This window comes from Globicephala melas, chromosome 11 (genome assembly GCF_963455315.2).
Source record: "Globicephala melas chromosome 11, mGloMel1.2, whole genome shotgun sequence".
Classification (NCBI taxonomy): Eukaryota; Metazoa; Chordata; class Mammalia; order Artiodactyla; family Delphinidae; genus Globicephala; species Globicephala melas.
Window position 1 is genome coordinate 24,653,437 of NC_083324.2, and position 22,312 is coordinate 24,675,748.

A 22,312-nucleotide genomic window follows, 5' to 3' on the forward strand; every position below is an offset into this window, starting at 1 on the left:
TTCAGCAACTGTTTGCTGAATACCTATTCTGAGCCAGGTCCCTCCTAAGCCTCTCTTATTTTTCCAGTTATGTGTTCTGTGCGCTGCATTCTGGATAAGTGCCTTCTGTCTTCCAGTCCATTTATTCTCTTTATATGTGAGCTCCTGCCCAATCTATATATTGTTTTAAATTTCAGTTATTGTATTTTTAATTTATGCAAGTTCAATTTGGTTCTTTTGCAAATCTGCAGTAACACTTTCTAGAATTTCCTGTACCCTTCATTCATTTTCAAACTTATCTCATTTCCTTAAACAAAGGAGCATGGTTTTCTTTTAATACTCGGTGTCTGATAATTGCAGTATCTGAAGTACTTAGGTGTCTGTTATTTCTGCTGGTTCTCATTCATGGTATATTTTTCTTTATATAGTTGGTGTCTTTGTGTGGCTCACTGCCCTTAAACAATTATTTGTGTGTGCGTGGGGGGGGACTTCCTGATGACCAGAGAACTATTTTAAGTTAAAACCATGGCATATATGTTTTTGATCACTTAGGTGTTGCAAAATTGGGACTGTAGACCCTCAAGAGAGCTTATCCACGGTTTACACCCTCTCAAGGACAATTCTCTTTGTTTTCTCCTTCCTTTCTTTTCTCCTGCTCTGCTTAGCACCAAGGTACTTCTCCCAAAAAACTACTGGGGTGGAAGGAATAGGGTGGAAATACTGATGGTTGATCCTTTCTGTGATGCTGTAGCCCTTTAAAATCTCAGCTTAATGCATAAATGCGAGATGGTTTACCAGACGCACAACACTGAATGGGCCCCATGCTTTAACTTTTGTTTCCCTCGTGCCACAAGGCCTTCAAAAACACAGCTCCGTTTCTTCCAGATTGGCAAATGCCTTCAGAGGTAAAGCAATCCATAAATTTTCCATTTACCTTTCTAATTTTAATACTTACTTGGTATTTCCTTTCTATTTTGTCAGCTCTTTGATGCTGTTACAGGGTTACAAATGTTTAATTCAGCAGTTTTAGCTGTTTCAGTGGGAGAGCTAGTCCAAATAACCTGGTCTGTCATTGTCACCTCATCAGGCTTTTAAAGAATCGTCTTTAAACATCTTTAATAACTTTTTTCCTTTTATAATCAGGAAAAAAACCCTAAGAAATTCAGGAATTTTTCTTTCCTTTTGTCTGACTTATGTTCTATTCTTTTCTGTTTTTTTTTTTTTTAATTTTGAGATTATTTCTAACTCTCTGGGATTCTTTTTTTTTTTTTTTTCCAATGGTACCATCAATTTCAGAGTGCTAAGGGAAATGGAGTGAGCATATGGTAACTACTGCAATGAAATTTGGTCCTTTACTCATGTCTCTACCAGATGTGGGATTGCATACATAATCACCATTTCTTTATAAAGTCGACCAACTTGGCTAATTTCCTTAATTTATTTAGTATGTTTCCATAAAGAAAGTGATCTGAGCTGAATTAATCTGGTAGAAAAACCAGAGTTATCCATGAAGAGGTAAATTGCGGGGGGGGGGGGGTTGGCGGGGAGAGTATGAACCACCCACTTACTTAATATGAATGCAATTCCAGATTGTATGGATTTTGCAGATCTTACAACAAACTTCCTTCACTTTAGGTTTTCATTAACCTTTAGCTGTTTTTTTTTTTTTTTCATGCTTCATGAAACACACTTAGGACCTCTGTATTGCTATTATGGGAATGTGACGTAAGATGTGTCATCCTCTGTTTTTTCAGATCATGACTTCCCTCCCTATTATAAATGTCTTTTTTTCTTTCTTTTTTAAAAACATTCTCTGTGGTTCTATTTAGACTTCTCATGTATATTTCTCATCTGACACATACTCAATTTACTTTTCTAAATGGAGATAATTTCACTTTCATTTTCTCATTATTTGAGTAATACATCCCTGTAAAAATGCAGAAAACCAAAGCTCTATTTTTTTTTTTCTGCAAAAAGCTTTATTGTTTCCATTTGGTCCACATCTTGGGACAGGGCTCCAGGGTGGTTAAAAAGCTGCCTAGTGGCTGCAGAGCGGGGCTCCTCAAAGCCTGCTGGGCTCCGGAGGCTCCTGGTGGTTCTGGAAGGTGAGCCTCTCAAAGGGATATTCGCCCAGCCCAGCCTGGGGGCCAGCCGGCCTGCGGAGGTTAGTCATGTGGTCGCCCATCTTCTTGATGAGTTTCACCTGCTTCTCCCGGAAGCGGCTCTCCCGGAAGTCACAGACGCGGGGGTATGCGGGGGCACAGCCGAGGGCAGGCGGGTCCTCAAGGGTCTTTTTCAGGTTCTTCTCCGCTAGCACGGCGGCTCCGACAGCGTCTTGGGTTTTACCCCACTCGTATTGGGGAGGTTTCTGCTCCTCCTGGAAGAGAGGGCGGCCGCCGCACTGGTTTTGCATTTTCAAAACGCTCGGCGCCCTCGTGCTTCTCCTCGGCCAATTCCCGGAAAAGCGGCCCACGCTCTCCAGAGCAACATCGTCGAAATAGAAGCTCAGAGCGAGGTAGGTGTAGGAGGCTTGCAGATGCACGTTGGCCAGGTGTTGGCCTCCACTTCGGTGGAGTAATTCTGAGGAATCCGGGAGCTCGTGGTTGATCGGTAATGAGGAGTTAAGCTCCAAAAAAATGGTGTTGGCTGTTCCCTGTGACCGAGGATAGCGGAGTGGCTGATTCCAAAAGCTGTGACTGGAAAAAAGGTTGGAGTGTGGTGGGAGGCAGGAGCAAGGGGTGTCCCTGGGTCTGTTCTGTCCAAACGCTGTTGAAGCAAAAGACAGATCCGCGGGACCTCGGAGCACACTGTCCAAAGCCCTTCTTTAACAGCACTTTCCAGAGAGAATTTCACTGGCCCTTTATTAAGGGTTTTTGGTAAATATAATTACAAATTTCTCTTTCCCTCTCTCTATACACGTATCTAAAGTTGTGTGTATAATATGCGCATGTATTTATGTATATGAAGTATGTATGTGTACGTGCATACACACGTATGCATTTATAAAAATGCAATCATACTATATAACTATAAGAAGGTGTGAGCAAAACAAAACTGTTCTTTACTAATAATACACAGCCACGTCTATCTCTTTAAGAGGTGGCAACACTTCTTTCTGGATCAGATAACCTTTTGCTTAGCAAAATACATTCATAGGCTATTTGTCAACAAAACGGTGGTCTCTGTACAAGTCCTGAAGGTAGAAAATTGAAACAAAGAGAATTAAATTCCACTCATTAAAAAAAAAAAAAAGAATGTGAGAGCTCTGAGGAGCCACTGTGGAAAGAGGCACAGGGGCTCTGGAGGAAAGAGAGCTAGCTAGCAAATTAGCTAGAGACAAACTAAGAGCCAGTGGCAGTTACAGAGGGATTTAAAAAAATGATGGCCGAAATCCAATCCTTAGTGAATGTCACTACAAAAATGTTGTGAATGCCGCCTTCCCTGCCTCTGCCCCATCACTCTTTTCTAAACCATCTATAGAGGAGTTCATATACTATATTATCTTTTGTCTGAGGTACTTTGTGGAGTGAAGGCACTGGGATGGTATTCATCGTGGCCTCATACTGTCCAGAAAAGCACAAGAAGGGAGAGATTCAGAGTAGTGATGGAGAATTTAGCATGAGGTAGAAACTGGAACCAGAGTTTGTGAGAAGATACGTAAGCTGGGACTTGAATGTGGATCCCTGTTCTTAACCACTGGAGTCCTGAGCATGGTAGCCTCCATCCTTCCCACATACTAGCCTTTATTGGCCTTAGCTATAGTCCAGTACCAACATTATTTACCAACTAGTATTGCATCCCTAGTCATTTAGGGGTTTCTTAATTCTATTTATTATTGTATCCTCACCTCATACCTGTTCTCGAATTGTTCAATACAGCTTTGATAGACTGTTAGCAAGTGCTAGCTCTCCCTTTTCATATCATATAGGGTAGGACCTTTTGAGTCATTCTTATCATCATTAAAACAATATTTGAGGACATGATTTGGTTGATGACAGGCACAAATGTTAGAACTTTTTAAAATTAGCTAAAGGGTCTGGTACACACTGAGCCCTAAAATTAGTAACTTCTTTTTTTTTTTCCTTTTACTCTGTATGCAAAAAAGCTATTACCAAGAGCAGGGCAATGAATGGGGCTGAAGAAACAGAGTTTGGTTAAAAAAGAAAATAATATGGAGCTATTAGAGCCCAGATTCCCTGTTCCACTCTGCCTAGACAGTAGACTACCCTTCCCTATGCACCCCTGACAAGAGACAGGATATTTATTTTCTGGAGAAAGGACACTGTCATGCTTGCAAAGACTCAAAATATTCTCAGATAGCCTTCCTGGGGAAAATTCTGGAGGGTGTACTCCTATAAACAATTGGTTAGAAAACAAAACAAACAAACAAACATGGAATTCAGGAATGCGCACTCCAACACAGGAGACTTGCAAAGGAAAAGACCTAGAATAACAGTTGAGTAGCAGGCTGAGAAATGAAGGTCCGGAATGGAGCAAAGTGGGTGGAAAGCTCTGGGAGGGAGATCTTTAGAGAAGAAAGAAAATGGAACTGATGTGTTTGGGTAAATGGAAAATATTATTCACAGGTGTGTGGCAGAGATGTTGAACCATTTGAAAAATATGAACAAAGCTCACTTAGAAAACCAGGCAAAAACAGGTAAACAAACAAACCCAAGGCAATGATTGACTCCAAGGACTATGAAGGCTTGTCCAAAAACGAAGGCATATTCATAAAATACAGGTTGGCTCAGAAGCATCATAAAATGTGTAGGTAATGTCTAAAATGTGTAAGTTAAGAAAGAATAGTATAGGTCTATTATTTATAAATGTGGAAGTAAATATTAAGGAAAACATTTAGAAGAGTTGAGTGTTGGCTGTGGAGAGTTGGTCTGAAGTATGCAGAGAGGTTAGGCAGAGGAATGTTATTTTTCATTATGCCATTAAATTAAGTGTACTCTTTTGCATTTAAAACCATGCACTGAAACTGTTTTGGTAAACGTTAATTTAAAAAGTCAGACAGTATATTTTTTTATACAGCATGGCCCATAAACACAACCCAGACTTCATTTGGTGTTCAACTGAGAACTTTTCAACATTGAGGGAAAATGGTCTGTTTTGGAATCACTGAGAGATAGTACAATGATATAATATCAAGTAGAGTAGACTTTGACCGATTTAAATGGTTTTTCGTGGTAGTTTTTAAGCCAGGCAATTTTTCCTTACTTACTATGTAAGATTGGACCCTACACTAATAGAGACTAAGGTTGCCAGACTTAGCAAAAACGAGCAAGTAAGCAAACAAGCAAAAGAAAAAGCAAAACAAACTAGGATGGTCAGTTAAATTTGAATTTCAGATAAACAATACATTTTAAAGTATATCTCAAATACTGCATGGGATATACTTACACTAAAATACTGTTCACTGTTTTTCTGAAACTCAGATGTATTGGGTGTCCTGTATTTTATGTGGCAACCCTATTAGATGCTCAAAAGATAATTGTTGGGCCTCTTTTTTCTTTAGGACCCATTATGATCTGTCATCCAAGAATTATCAAAACCTGCTTGCAATCTGTCTCTATTTTCAAGCTCTATCAGCTTTTGGGATTAATGAGTTCCATAAGGTGACTAACCACCTGTAAGTCCAGAAGAATGAGTCCATCTGTGCTCCTCTGTCATAAATTTGTCTGTAACTTGACAATGGTCAAACTAATGACCTGGATGCAAAACCTTAAGGGCAAATCCAGGAACAAGTCATGGTAAACAGATCTGATGTGTGACATGGAATGACATATCTGAATAAGTTGGCATATACTTGGTAGAAGGTGGTGACCTTGTCTTAAGACTGTCAGACATAAAGTTGATCTTGTCCTTCCTTTGAACTCAGGCTCAACATCTTAATAGTCATGGCTGTTACCAATCAAGCTTTTATCCCAAGTCAGTCCATTTTCTTGGTTAGAATTTTTCCTTGGGACCTCTTTCACCTTTAATATAATTGCAGAGTAATTCATTCTTCTTCATTGGCAATTAGCTGGTCAGGGTTGGTATGCCCAGTTTTCAAATCCTTTCCAGAATTCAACTCTTCAAACAGCCTGGAGAAATCAAAGATGCCATAAAGTGGTCAATTGCATGCCTCTGCTTTTCAATTATTTCCAGCATGGTAAAGAGTCTATCTGTAATGGACTTAGGAGTATTAAATCCTTAACTTTAAAATGTGGTGTTTTCTGGTTATCAAAGAACTTTTTCTGAAATGAAATGTATCCTGCTAAAATTACTTCCCTAGCTTATGCTGCTCTTTTTTTCCCCCTCCTTCCTCTCCTTTATAAAAGGCAGAATAATTTTCTCATCATAATTCCAATCTCTTTGATTTTCCATATCTAGCCAAAATGTCAGTTAGCCTCTCTGTTAGAAGATTATTGGCTTCTAAAAGTTTTGTAACTTCAGCAATTTTATTCCTTTCATAGTTTTCAATTTAATCAGTATCAGTCATTTTATTCATCTTCTGATAATTCACCCCAAACTGTAAGATCTAAAATGGCTTGTGTGGGCTTCCCTGGTGGCACAGTGGTTACGAATCCACCTGCCAGGGCTTCCCTGGTGGCGCAGTGGTTGAGAATCTGCCTGCTAATGCAGGAGACATGGGTTTGATCCCTGGTCTGGGAAGATCTCACATGCTGCGGAGCTACTGAGCCCGTGCACCACGACTACTGAAGCCCGCATGCCTAGAGCCCGTGCTCCGCAACAAGAGAAGCCACCGCAATGAGGAGTCTGCGCACCGCAATGAAGAGTAGCCTCCACTGGCCACAACTAGAGAAAGACCATGGGCAGCAACGAAGACCCAACATGGGCAAAAATAAATAAATTAATTAATTAAAAAAAAAAGAAGCTACAGAGAGTATTTACATAGATTTCACCTGAGAAGTGGGAACAAACTACCATGCTGGTGGGTGCTTTTCTCTTGGGGAATCCACCTGATTATGGATGAACCTATCAATTGCCTACAGTAGACAAAGACTTGCCTTTTTTCCAAAAACAGAACCCAGATTTTACTTGGGCAGTAACATGACTAGGCTTAGCGGTGAATCGTGATTGGTTGAAGCCATGCCTTTGCCACCTACCCATGTACTAGGGGAGTCATCTATACAGTTCTTGCTGATTAGGTGTAAATGAAAGTCAGCTGAGGCATCTTGGAAAGCAGAACTTGTGGTACCACCCTCCTCTCTTCCTGAATTGTCAATGTGATGCCAGAAGCTACAGCAGTCATCTTGTAACTATGAAGCAACAAGCATGAAGACAAAAGGACAAAAGGTAACTGTGAGAATGAAAACTAGCAATTACCGACATTCATACTTCTTGGGTAAGCCTTGGAGAGTTGGGTTTTCTATTACATTAAGCCAAAAAGCACTCCTGATAGCCCTGTTCGGTAATTGCCAGTGGAGTAGGTTTTGAGTCTTTTTGCCTTTCTTTCCTCATATAATTTTAATTTTCTTATTCCTGTTTTGGAATAACCTTCAACTCTTTTATCCATCCTTCCCATGGTATCTATGAGGCCGCGCAGTAAAATAGAAAAAGAAGCTATTGGATTCAGAAGGCTTGAATATGATTATCATCTGTTTCAGGGGCATGACCATCAGTGAGGATTTAAATCTTGAAGGCTTAGTTTTCTCATCTGTAAAATGAGGAGGATGATGACAACCACATCCACACTAATGATAATAGCCTGACACGTGTTGCTCATTATGAAATGCCAGGCACTGAGCCAAAGAAATTTTGGACATTGTCTAAGGCTTCTCAACATGATGATGGTGTAGATAGTTAAAAACTTTCTAGTGTATTGATGAGAAAATGAAAATTTATAAAAGTTAAGTTGTTTGTCTTGAGTTTTGTGATGTTGAACTCATCTCTTTCAGCTATTTATTCAATATCAATGTAGCCAGCCTCCAAGGAGGCCCCCAGTGTTACTGGCCCCCTGGTAGTCATGCTGTAGTAATCTCCCACCGTGGCCCAGGTTACATCTATGTGACCAAGAGCATACAGCAGAAGGAGTGGTCTGTCACTTCTGAGAGGAGGTTCTCTTCTTCATCACTTGCTCTGGGGCGAGCTAACTGCTGGGTTGTGAGGGCCCTCAGAAGCACATAGAGCCATCCACGTAGAAAGGTCCCGAGGCTTGCCAAACCGTAGATTCTTCAGCCCCAGCCCAGCCTCAGTTGCCTGTAGCCCCAGCTGACAGCAGCTTTATGAGAGACCCTGAGTCAGAGCCCCACAACTAAGCTGCTCTCAAATTCCTGACCCACAGAAACTATGAGATAATAAATGTTTGTTGTTTTAAGATGCGAAGTTAAGGGCTAATTTTCTGTGGAGCAATAGACAACCAATACAGTCACCTCAGGGAGTGTTTCCCTGACTCTCCTACTTAAAATTGACTCCTTCCCCTGCTATCACAGAACTCCCCAGCCTCCTTATACTTCTTTTTTCTTAGCCCTTACCACCTAAAGCCTCTGAAGACAGGAGTTTCTTGTCTGTTTTATTTAATGCTGTGTCCTCAGCACCCAGAGTGGTTCATGGCCCATACTAAGGGCAATCAGTATTTGTGAAATGAACAAATGTCCTGCTCCACAATCTCTACTGTTAACAGTCTTCTTTTGTCTGCTTCCTGTCTCATATGCAAAATAATATATAAAAATACCTACTGGAATGTCTGTTTCTGTTTACAAATTTGAATGGCCTTTTGCAGTAGGATACTACCAACTTTAAGCCATATTTCTGTTAGTACTTATCCGTACTAAAACTCTTCTCAATCTGGAAATCAATAAAATGGAAGGAATTTTAGGTACGATGTCTATTAGAACAAGTAGATCCCAATTCTAATTCCATCTCCATGTCTCATTTATTTGTGACCGTGAAGAACACAATTTCTTCCAACTTAATTTTTCTCACCTCTTCAGTTTCCTTTTTATTCAAACACGTCTTAGTCAACTTTATCTTAGAGAAAAAACATACTTCTTTCATAGTTTCTAAAAATTGTGCCTATTTTGTCTTCACTTATATTGTAAGTTTTGACTACTAACTTCCAATGATGATCTTAGGGGAAAATAAAGGCCAAAAGGGTCGTAATTGCTTGATCTTCTCATGGGGCCCAGAGTTAAAGGAGCCTAGACGACATACTTGGAAATTTACAAAGCTGTGTTCAAGGGCTCACACTGACCATCACAATGGAATTTGTTGAAGAGTTAAGGCCAGTGGCATCTACCCAAGGCTTTGATCTGGAATAATTGCTAATTTAATGAGGCTTTTAGGTTGAAGGCATTATCTCGCCCAACAGTCTTTTCTATGGAAGAGGGTGGAGTAAAGTGTGATGTGGCAGTACAGTTTAATCCCCACTAGCAGTTTGGGAAAGAATTATTCAGAACATACTTCTCGGCTGCTCAATACCAGTATTCTTTGTCATCTCTTCTTTGTTCTAAGAAGTTTTGATAATATTTGGGTCATTCTCTGCTCTTGTTAATATTCAGCACTTCTGTTTTAGTTTATACCCTTCATGTTTCTCAAAGTAACTTTGGTCAAATTTTGTGTTAATGGTTATCTCGCATCCTTCAGTATTTATCTGGGTCTTTCTCCCCATCTCTTTCTCTGTCCCTTTCTCATTCTGTATCTTAGGAAGTTTTTTTTTTTTTTTTTTTTTGGTGGTACGTGGGCTTCTCACTGTTGTGGCCTCTCCCGTTGCGGAGGAACAGGCTCCGGACATGCAGGCTCAGCGGCCATGGCTCACGGGCACAGCCGCTCCGCGGCATGTGGGATCCTCCCAGACCGGGGCACGAACCCACGTCCCTTGCATCGGCAGGCAGACTCTCAACCACTGCGCCACCAGGGAAGCCCATCTTGGGAAGTTTTGATTGAAAGTAAGAACATCTCAATTCAAGCTTTCAGAAAATATGGCGAGTTTACGGGGTGACGTAAGTGAAAAAGTCTGAAGATAGAGCTTCAGATGTGGTTTGATTCAGAATTTTATGATGTTACTAGATATCTAGATACTTTTATCTGGGATTTCCTTGATTCTGCCCTCTTCCAGGTGTCAGCTTCATCCTATTATTGGTTTCCTTATGGTTGTAAAAATGGCTACTGTCACTCAGGTTCCCACATCAGCAAACCATGCATCCAGAAAAAGAATATTCACCTGTTTTCTTGGGTTCCAAGTTACAACACGAGGATCTGAAATAGTTTAGTTCACATGCCAGGAAGAGGCTACTGGTTGACCTCTAATATCTATTCTCCTCTTTTTTCCTAGTAACATAATTTTATCTGGGCACATTTATGCCTGAATAAAACCCCTATATTTTCCACCTTCCTTTGCTGCTAGTGTAACTATGTGACTGAGTTCTAGCCAATGAGATATAAACAAAATTACTGTGTACAGTTTTCGTGTTTTTCCCCTAAAGTAAAGAAGAGGAAACATGGGAGCTCTCTAGTCGTAAGCAATCTTGGAAATCTGCAGATAAGAGCCGGACTTTAGGACTAGCAGAGCAACAAGGTAGAAGCAGCTCAGGCCCCTGCTGCCTCCACAGAGCACAGTCGTCATCCCAGCTTGAGTTCTGTCTGATAGAGAAACAAACCTTGATCTTGTTTAAGTCACTGTTAATTTTGAGTCTCTGTCCCATTTACAGTCACATCCTTTTAAAAACATCTACCTAATCCTGAAGCAATCACTGATCTGAAGGGTGGAATGCATCAATTGGTTCAGTTGAGGTCACACGCTTCCCTGCTGGAGTTTTGGGTGGAGTCAGCTTCCCGGAACCATGTGGATCTCCAAATGCAAATCGAAGCCTGTTCAGAAAGGAGAGGGAGGAACTGTGGAAACTACCACCAGTTGTCCAGTAAGCTTTAGTTTCCTTTCTCTGTCTCTATTTATTCTGGTTGTAGCTCTCACGACTAATTTGCTTGCAGCTCAGGGATTGTTGTTGGCTTTAAGCGGTCCAAACAGATAAATAAACAGCAAAACCAGGAGGTTGCTACATCTTAGAAAATGGTGGTACTCAAATGATGGTTTGGTGACCGTTGTGAAGGGCATGTTGCTCCTTTGGAAGGATGAGGGAAGATTGAGATGCATGCTTTCCTTTGATTTTAGTTTTTTTTGTGTGTGAGTAGACACTGTGTCTTCATCACGAAGAGTATGCTCAATACTTGTTTGTCACTTGAATGTGTTTAATCACTGCAGCACTGAGAATTAAATAGCCTTTCCAAAGTGGATCATGAATGTGCCATTAACCAAGAAAAATAGGGGTAAGAAATAGATTGTAAAAATATGGCTATAACTCTTACTAAAGGAGAATAAATTTCCCCAGTGGCACAAAAGAATAAGTTTTAGGGCACATGAATAATAGTACATAGTTATATTTAACACATTTATGGAGAGGAACCAGAAATAGGGAGAGAAAAATCTTAGAGTAGACATTCCCCAAGTTTACCTGCTTACATTTAATTTCATGGTTTGCCTGTTCATCTGGAAATTCATGGATGGGGATTCAGTATTTAACATGCTGAGAATGTGTTTTCAATGTGTATTCCAGGGACTGGGGGTAGGGGTGGGGTGAGCTGGAAGGCAGTTCACTTTTCTGCTTGTCCACATACATCCTGAAGAGATCATTTCACAGATTGAAGTCAGTTGCCACCAGGTTATCATTGTTTACCCTTATAATTTCCCCTGTGCCAAAAATAAGGTTTTTTTTGATTTCACAAGACGTTGCCCCTAGACTTTTTCAATAGAGTTAAAAATCGATTTATCTTTAACAGAGCTGAAAATCTGTATTACAAATACATTAAAGTCAGCCGCAGAAGTCCCCCAAAGTACTCTGTCAAGGAGGGCGGAGCAAAAGCAAGAGTGCAGAAAGACCACCAGTAGATAATGAGGAAATTGCTGTGAAGGTACTTGTGTTTACATTTGCAAAAGAGCTCCAGCTATGTGCATTGTTTCAACTAAATTTTTTATAATATGTCACCTTAGGCTGTATCACACACCAGTCGCAGCACGGAGCTTTTGCTCAGTGTCTCTCTTTCCATTGTTGTGTGAACAATGTGCTTCAAAAACTTGTCTAAACAAGGCTTTTTGCTGCTGCAGGCAGCAGCAATGACTGCCGGGATATCATACTAGAAAAGGTGGGGCGGGGTGGGGGGAGTAGTTTAGCAATTGTATGGTTCCACCGTATGCAAATACCTGGCCTGGATTAAACAGGGACTTGGTGCCCGTTGACTCTGGCTGCTGTTGGATGTGTTTGCCTGGGTTATTGATCTACAAGTATGGGTGCCACTCGTCTTTAATGACTTGCTGGGATCATATGATTGAAGTGATAGCTTCATTTGGGCTGAGCTGACAGCCACAGGTATACAGCCCTCAGCTCCGATGGCTTTTACAGGTTTCAGGGAACAACTTCTGGTCTTGGTTAGGTGGCCTGCTGAGGGCAATGTTCATTCTAAATGTTCCCAGAAAATCAGATAGAGCTTTTCCTCGTTGTGGTGAGTCAGTGCCAACCATATAACAAAGACCACTTAAGTGGTTAACTCCTCTGCTCTGAGCCTGCACAGAGACTTGTGATGGGACCTTTTGGCTCGGAATCAGGTGGAGAATGTTCTATATCTCTTTGTGGCGATTGAGGGGCGGGTGCCTGACTGTGATCTGGGGGACTGGGATGGTCATGAATGGACAGCGTAACATTCTGGGAGGGAGTGGGATAAATTGAGGGGGAGTGGAACACAGACTTCATGAGTCTAGAGAGCTCAAAATATTTTCAAGGACTGTGGGCATGGGCTACGACTTGTGATTTATAATGGAACCGAAATTAATACTTGAGTGGCTCTTAAGTCTGGGCAAAGAAAGCTCTTGACTTCAATGCAGAAAACTGACACCTGGAATGAGTCCCAGACTGCTGAGTTATATCCTTGGTCCCAACTGAGTTAAGCTCTGCAGGAAAACTATTCTTTAATGTTGGTGGAAGATGCAGCACTGTCTATTCTAGAGACCATAGTGATGGGGCTGGAGGGCAGCTACAGTTAACTCCCTGTCAGGGTCGTCAGGGTCATGGTCCTCTAAAGCTGGAGTTTCTAAATTCTTTTGATCTTCAGAATCCCCTGGAGAGCTTTAAGCATACTGATTCCTCGGTCCACCTTGACTTACTGAATGGGAGACTTTGGTGTGGGCCTGAGATAAAATCTTTGAAAAACATCTCTGCAGAAGGTTTTGAGGATTGGACAGAATTAAGAACTGCCTTGAGCAGTGTTGCATCATGGTAAAGTGTGGAGACTTTGAGTCAGACTGTATAGGGTTAATCCCTGCCTTGCAGCTTCTCAGCTGTGAGCCTAGACTAGTAACTTCTCTGTATTTCTGTGCTGTCACCTGTTATACGGGGGTAATGATGGTACTTCCCCATTGAGCATGAGTGAGGATTAGTGTGGGAAGAACTCAGCATAATGTCTGGCATGCAATCCATACTCTATATTATAAAGTTAACTATTATTATTAGCTATTAGGGCAATGTTAGTCTTTAAGAACCAAATCTGTTCACACCGGCAAAGACCAGAACAATGACAGTCATGATAATAGCTAAGAGTTATTGAGTATTTACTGTGTGCCAGAAAGCACAAGGTTCTTTCCAATAATTATCCCATCTCGTTATCACATCTACTCCCTAAAGTAGGCAGTATTAGTATCCCTGTTGTTTAAAAGCTGTATCTGATATGCAGAAAAGTGAGATCCCATGCCCAGAGTCCCGTTCTTTACAGCTAGTGAGTGACAGTGCTGGGATTTGAACCCTGGACCATCTGACCCCAAAGCCCTTGTACCTGATAAGTGCTACTACCTTCTGCTGCTGCTGTACCTGCTGTGAACCTCTCCTTTAGATGAAAAAATTCTAGAACTGTAAAAATTTCATGTTTCCTCAGTACTTTTTGCTGTCTTCTGTGTTTTGTACCGGCTACACACTTGTTTAATAAAGTCTTACGTTTTTAGGGTATTGAATGCTTTTTCAAATATCAAACATCTTCTTCCTCTCTGCTGAGAATCACTGTCCTTGAACATGGTTTATCTGCTTCACACAACCATGCCCTTGGATAAACTGACTTACTGTTTCTCCTGTACAAACACTGTGAGCATCTTAAGGGCAATGAGGGTGTTTGTGGTCCTTCTTTTGCCTCCCTCATGGCCCAGCCCATCTTATTTTACCATGCTGGTAAAATAAGATGTCATGGGCAGATGCTCAAAGAGTCCTTCAGTGAAAACAAGCTGAGCAAGTTTGGGTTCATTTAGGATTTTTTCTCTCTGAAATGTCTCCATTGGAAGTTGAGACTGTATTCCCTGCTCTGGAACACTTAAGTTTTCTTCTTCTCAGCTCTGTATCCACGGTCTATGTTAGGGAGCCTTAAAAAGATCCAGAAGAATTGAAATCAAGACCTTGAAGAGATATCTGTACTCCTATATTCATGGGAGCATTATTCACGATGGCCAAAACTAGACACAAGCTAAATGTCTATCACAGATGAACAGATGATGAAAATGTGGTCCACAGACCATGGTCTATGACTCAGCCTTAAAAAGAAGGCAGTCCTGCCATATGTGACAGATGAACCTGGAAGACACCGTGCTAAGTGCAGTAAGTCAGTCACAGAAGGGCAAACACTGTGATTCCACTTAAATGAGGGATCTAAACTAGTCAAACACATAGAAGCAGAGAGTAGAATAGTGGTTGCCAGGGGCTGGGCGAAAGCAAAATGGGGAGTTATAGTTCAACAGGTATAAATACAGTTATACAAGATGAATAAGTTCTAGAGATCTGCTGTATAACATTGTGCCTATAGCTACCAATACTGTGGTGTACAGTTAAAACTTTAAGAGAGCTGGTCTCATATTGAGTGTTCTTACCACAATTAAAAAAAAGAGGGCTACTCACATAAAGTGGGAGTGAAACTGCCTTACCTGTCTGGTTTGGGCTGCCTCTCATTTGCCTTGGTCTTTCTTGAAGGTGACCCAGTATTGCTGTCTCATGTCAACGTCCTCTTGACCTGTAGACATTTTACAATCTCTTTTGTGTCAGGGAGTAGTTAGATGGGTCTTCTATATAGTCTCGTAGTGCTCTATATTTTCCTTTTTAGCACTCCTCACCATTTTTCAAAGCATATTTATCTGTGTCTTGACTCGTGTCTCTACCCGCACACTGCAGCACCTGTGTCTGTTTTGCACAGGATAGTATCCCCAGTACCTATCAGAGTGCCTGGCACTCAAAAAATATTTGCTGAGTGAATAGATGGATTTATTATTCATATATTTGTGAAAAACAAGCGTGGAGAGAAATACAACTCAAATGGACTCAGTCACAAAAAGGGAATTATTGGCTCATATAATTGAAAATTCAGGAGGTAGATTCCTGAATGGAGGCAGGAGGCAAATGCTCAAACAATGAGGATCAAAATCTCCATCTCTCAGCTCTGCCTCCCTCTGTTTTCCTCATGCTTAGACAGCCCGTTATCTTATGGTGAATAGACTGCAACCAGCTGCAGGAGGCTATCCTCACAATTTTGTCAATGTAAAAAGCTTCCTTTTTCTCGCTTCTTCCATCAGAAGTCCCAGACTTGAATGTTATTGGCCCAACCTGGGTAACATGCTCGTGTCCTGAACCAATCACTGTTGCCTGCAGGGAGGGTCATGTGAGTTGTCCAGGCTTTGGTCATGCCCATCCCAGGATCAAGGGAGGGTATGCTCAGCCCCACCAGCACTGTGTATTCTGAGAGTCTGGGAGGTTGTTTTCCTCCTTGCTGCGACCCAGGTGTTATCTCTGGAAGGAAGAAGACGGGGTGCTGGATAGACAAAACTCACGGTTATTCACTGTGGTGCCAACCTACCTGTAAGTCTGATGAGTGTCCCTGAAGTTAAGAGGTAGAAAAGGTCTTAGAAAGAAGAGCTCATTGACTAAAAGAACTCACTAGATCACCAGGTGAGGCCCTCAATGGCAAAATCCAAAGTAAAGGAAGAAATTACCTGTACCAGCTTACTCTTCACTTCTTTCCTAATCAGAACCTCACTCTGGTTGTGAGCTGTGGTTTATTATGGGAAGAGCCGTACACTGAACTGGGAGGAGTACACTGTTCATGCAGGACAGTGCAGAATGGAACAGGGCTTAACCAACACAAGGATTTGTAGACGTGTGCTTCCTTAAGTGGGCATTGAAATGCCTCCTTCCACCCACATCTCACCAAGTCAGCCAGGTTTTCTAGGATTCTGGGTGTGCTATTAGCTTGTTTTCATTATGTCACTCCAGGGACCCCAAGAAGGGTCCGAGTGATGAGAGGTGGCCCAGCTTTCTACATTTAGGCTTTAACTTCCGAGTGAAATTGTCTTGAATAATGTATTTATCTATAACCTGGAATGGCAAGCAGTTGACTTTCATTTTTGGCTCAGTAATCATTCATCTTCTTAATGCCATCAGCTTTTTAATTATCCCTCCTCCATTGGATGTGGGCTTCCATGTACCTCTCTCTTGCTGCAGAAACCAAGGGATGAGGAGAGGAGAGCAGATACCACCTCTACCTGTTCTCTGAAAGAGCCAGAAACTCATTGTGTGACTTGAGTTCAGCCAATCAGATGCTCTCTCCTGGGGCTTAAATCTTGAAGTAGTGATATTAGCAGAAGCAAAGTGTTTGGAGGAATTTTCATGGCCACTGTTGGCAATGGCAGCGATAAGAGTGGTATCACTTACAATATTCGGACTAGACTATTTCTGAAGAGAGAGAGTTGCTGTGCTTCCTGTTTCTAGCAAATCAGCCCCTGGAGCCCTTGCCATCACCAAACCCCACGTTCCAGCTGCCCCCTGGAACTGAGCCATTTACATGCTTCCAACGAATCCTTCTCGCTAAAGGTCATCGCAGTTGGTTTATTTTCCTTGCAACCAGGGATCCTAACTGATGCCTTTGTTTTTTTTTAAAAATTGCTTTGACTGTATTTTATAGGTAAGGAATTCTAATTCCAAATTCATCCACTTTCTAGAAAAAATTAGACCTTAGGGTAAAGCCACTGGGCTGGGAGTCAGGAGCACTAAATTTAACCCCCAGTGCTCTAGCCATTTAGCTATAGGATTTCAGTGAGTCATTTAATGTCCATCTCAGTTTCTTCACCTATAAAATGGGAGTAGGATAATTTTCTTTCTTTCTTTCTTTCCTTTTTTTTTTAGTTCGTCCTATTACATGACTAAAATCTGGGGATTTGTGTCTTACAGTAGTTAGCATTGCCATAACTAATACATGGTAGGTATGTTATAGTTACTCAAAGAGAGAAACTGATCTATAAAACAAATTACTTACACAATATGCTTACTGTAGAACTCAATGCAGTTGGAGAATTGGGATTACTACCAAAGTTAGAGAGCAGTGTCAGAGAGGCCAGCTGGGACCTCAGGCAGAGCTTCATATTGTTTCATGCCTTCGTAGATTCATCATGATACAGGTTCTGGCTCTCTGTATGGTGGGTTCGAAGCTAACTTTGCTCTGGTGACCTAACTCACATTAGCCAAATTCGTAAGAGATGATTTATAAAGTCTGATGCCAGTATATTCATGTACTGTGACACCTGTACCTGTTATACTGTTCTGAGTACCCAGGGTAACTCCAAGAAACATATTTACCAATCCTACCTTTTGATTCTTTTTTTCCCCCAGATTCTATGAAGACCACAATTCCGTTAACGTAATTATTTAAATAGTCAACTTATAGTACAAATGAGCAGATAATTGTTACATCATTATCTCCCTGCAGCTATATCTGACTCAGTAGACAGAGGCTTGGAAGGGATTTATTTTGAAATCATTTCTTTAAGTTTTATTTTTTTATACAGCAGGTTCTTACTGGTTATCTATTTTATGCATATTAGCGTATACATGTCAATCTCAATCTCCCAGTTCATTCCACCACCGCCACCACCCCCGCTTTCACGAAAATTTTCTGCTCATAGGGATGTTGTGAGTGCCAGTGAGAGAGTGTCGCAGAGCACTGAGAAGGAAGAATACCATATAAACTATAAATATGAGATAGAATTATGTGGATCGTCCATGAGTGGATGAATTTGATTGAATGCTTCAGAGTTGCAACTTTATTCTACCTCTCCTCAGCACATGCTAATTAGTGACATTGGGATTCATGGATTCATTCCAGAGACTTTTATTAAGTGCCCACTATGCGCCAGGCACCAGTTTCTAATGAGCATTTTTATAAGGAATTTATCGTTTGCTGCGTGGCTGGCATCTTCCACTTCTACGGAATACACTATTCAGATCTCCATGCCTGCAGGATGAAATCATTGACTAGTTTGCAGGTGTTCTTCCTCCTTTGCCAAGTCACCTTTTTCCTCCTGAGAAAGCACTGATGAAACAAGGGCCATCTGGAAGCATCCTTTCTTTCCGGCCGTGTCTTCGCTTTACCCAACGAAAAAAGTTTCAGCTAGGTACGCCTTGGTGCCGATTTCCACCCCCTGCCCCCCAACAGTTTCTCAAGGTGTCCATGCTGGCAGGGGGAGAGGACCCTGATAAGCTAGCATTAAACTTTCATGTCAGCAAGGACTGACAGAACAAGCAAGGGGGCAGATGATAATTTAGAGCATCAACCTCAGCTAGCACTGCTGTTTGGGGGAAAAAAAAGAAAGGAAACATAAATAACAATATCATAAACACTTTGGCAAATAGAAAAAGGCACAATGCCGTAAGAACTGTTCTGAACTAATGAAATATTTTTTTTCCTGACAAAAAGTCATCAAAAAGTGAAGAAAAAAGGTGAGGTCTTCAGTAAATGAGTGCAATGCACAAGTCTTGAAATTTATTTGACATACATTGAAAGCTACATTGTGTGATCAGCAGGGCAGAATTTTATAAGGTGGTTGCGGGTAACGGTGATGACTTGGAAAGCTTGGCAAGTGGGGTTTATCTGGAACAGGCTAAGGATCACTTATTCTTGTATTTTAGGGGAAGAAAGGGTCTAAGTAGACCCTTTCTTCCCCTGAAACAGAATCAATTTTGCTGGGAGATTTATTTGTCGGCCTTAATAGAACTACAAAATTATGCTGTCTCTAAGTGCTAGTATCTAGCTCATTCTTCTGATTTCGGGGGTGAGAGCTGAGGTGAAAAGCCATTGTTTATGTCGATTATTTACAATTCTTAAGCGAACACAAAGAAGGGAAAGTTTCGCTGCTGCCTAATTATTCACAGTGATTAAGTATTTCTGGAGCGCCAGCTCTACCAGTGGCACATGAGAGTGGGCCCAAAAGCTTGTGTTGAGAGGGGCCTTTTACCTTTGTTCCACGAGGCTGATTGTTTTAATGAGAGGTGGACAGGCCTCCCTCTGCTGGGACTGGCTTCCGTTTACCACTTAAAAGCAAGCCTTTGCAAGAGGTGACATGTCGGAATGTGGATTCACAAAATGTGGGAGCTGGGAGGGACCTTGGAGATCATCACATATAGCGCCCACCCACCCTGCTCCACACGCTTTTTCCCCAGAAACTACAAGCTGGAGGACCTAAGTGAGTCCTAAGATGGTGACAGATGTCATACCGGAATCGAAGACTTTGAGAATTTTGAAATCCTTCCCGTAGCCATGTTGTCTCTCCATTTTTGAAAAACAGAACCATTTGAAGATACAGCACAGTTTAAATACCAGGTTATGGTGGCTTTATCAATCTATGAAGTTGGGTCTTTGCATCCCCTTTCTTAGGGATTATCTTGTTCCTTTTAAATAGATTGCTTTCTGAGGTAGTATGGAGTGGAGGAAGGGAGAAGCAAATGTCATTTTCCAGAAAACATCTTCTGTGAGAGCAAACAGAGAAGAGAGTACTGGAGAGTGTGAAAGATTCAGCTTCCCGAGAGAGGCTCTGTGGGCTTGATGACCTTGATGTTCATGCTATAGTTGTTATGGCAACAGGAAAGTGAAGTGATGGTTGCTAAGGGACACTGAACTGAAGCAGTCTCCATCATTACTGGTCATTCCACTCCGGAATTCAGAAATTTACCCAAAGCTAGGATGAGTCAGCAAAACAAATTTTTAAAGATGGAGCTAAAATCTGGCTATATTTAGTAGTATTTCTTCTTGAAGAAAGTCCCAAGATTTGGTGATGGTTGGGGCAATTGTTTTGTTTTTATTTTAAATAATTAATTGATTTATTTGGTTGTGCCGGGTCTTGGTTTCAGCAGGCAGACTCCTTAGTTGCGGCTCACCGACTCCTTAATTGTGGCACGTGTGCTCCTTAATTGCAGCTCGCTGGCTCCTTAGTTATGGCACGTGTGTGCCTCAGTTGCAGCTCACGGGCTACTTAGTTGCAGCTCGCCGGCTCCTTAGTTGTGGCATGCGAACTCTTAGTTGTGGCATGCACGTGAGATTAGTTCCCTGAACAGGGATTGAACCCAGGCCCCCCCCTGCATTGGGAGCGTGGAGTCTTAACCACTGCGCCACCAGCGAAGTCCCAGGGCAATTGGTTTAAAAGCCTCAGATGACTTAAATGTGGTAAAATCTTCCAAATGGGAGGCACACTCATGTGGCCATGTCTGCAAACCTCCGCAGGCACCACGCCACCATTTCATTTACAAACAGGTGATTTTTGAAACAGGTAATATATTCACAGTGTCGATCTTTGCCTCGAGAAAGGTCAATGCAATGAGTGAAGAGAAAGCTCAGGCTGTACCAGAAAATGACTAGTGACTCACTGAGTGGAATGTCGCCCTGTACCATCTTGGGGGAACTGTCAGTGACATCAGTGTCCATTTTCCCAAGCGATGACCCTCACTCTTCCTCACAAAATTCACAGTGCGCAGAGGATACTTTGTTGACCAAATAATGCTGGGAAGCAGTGACCACAGTAGAATCAACTGCCCTTGTGTTGTGATGCTCGGGATAGAGACCACATGCCCGAGTCGGGTGGAGATGTTCTCTCTCCATCTGGTACACTGTAAGCACTCAATATATATTTGGTAACAGTTGGGTGGGTGACAGGAAGGGCAGACTACTGTATACACTGCAGCCTGTGGATGAGCATTTTTGGACACATACAGAGATATATAAAAAACGGTTCCTGTCCTTTAACCCTTCTTCCTTCATTCTTTCCCTCCTGCCTGACCTTCTTTCTTTCCCCAAACATTTCCTGAGCATGTCCTGTCTGCCAAGTGCTGGCAGGTGCTGGGATACAGAAATAAATAAAGGTGCGCCCGTAGCCCTCAAGGAGCATATTCATATTCATATGCCCGTGGCCATGGCTCACGGGCCCAGCCGCTCCGCGGCATGTGGGATCTTCCCGGACCGGGGCACGAACCCGCGTCCCCTGCATTGGCAGGCAGACTCCCAACCACTGAGCCACCAGGGAAGCCCCTCTAATAGTTTCTTTTGGGCAGCTCCTTCTCTGAGAAATTGTCCCTCTCAGCACACAAAGAAGTGATGTTCTGCAATCATGATTACATTATGTAACTATACTCTTCCATGACTCCAGCAGCTTGGATGAGGATAGACACCTGAGTAAAGTGAATCTTTTCATTGGTTGAGCTCAGCTAATCAGACATTCTCACCTGGGAATTTGTAATTGGGACACAGGGATGATAGGGAGCTACTTGGTGGCATTGGAACTGGGAAGCAGTAAAGGCGTTCAGGCAGCTGTGTTTCATTCACGGTTAAGAAGAAACAGAGAAAGCTGGACTTGAGAAGAATGTGCACACGCAGGGGAGAAGAAAGAGCGAGAGACCAGGAGATGACATTGCAGTGAAGAATGGAGAAGAGCAAGACAGAAAATAGCTTCCTTGGTTTGAGCTAGCTTTTCTAGTGTCAGTTTCTTAACAGCCTTAAAATTCCAAGAGATACTCCTGAACCTGAAAAAAAAAAAATCTCCTCTTAGTTAAGGCAGTCTGGGTGGGTTTCCATTTCTGGCAACCAAATAACTCTGAACCTTTCTTAAAATGAAACTAACATTAAACTCTTATGATGCACAACCCAGAGTTTTCACCATGGGGTTTGAGAGTAAGCTAACCTGATGAGAAATAACCCTGTTCATTTGTGGACTAGAGGAAGGGATATTGGTTCTGGACTCAATTTTAGTCCTCTTCCTGCTACTTTTTGACTACATGACTTTGGACAATCACTTATTCTCTGGGCTGAAGTTACTACATCTTCAAAATGAGAGTTGCTCCTGATTTATAAAATACTTGTTTTGGTAATACGTGTAATGCAATATGTTAATGGACTGTGGTGGTCTATAACAAATGCAAATGGCTGCCATATTTTAGATGCGTGGTTGGTGGAAAGGCAGCTATCTGTTTTACATTTGGTAGTGTATACATGT

At 41.8% G+C, this 22,312-nt stretch overlaps 1 pseudogene; it reads right to left on the reverse strand.

The window, feature by feature from the left end:
• Window positions 1-2,041: 2,041 nt before the first annotated feature.
• LOC115859137 (ferritin light chain pseudogene) lies at window positions 2,042-20,751 on the reverse strand (annotated as a pseudogene).
• Window positions 20,752-22,312: the final 1,561 nt, after the last annotated feature.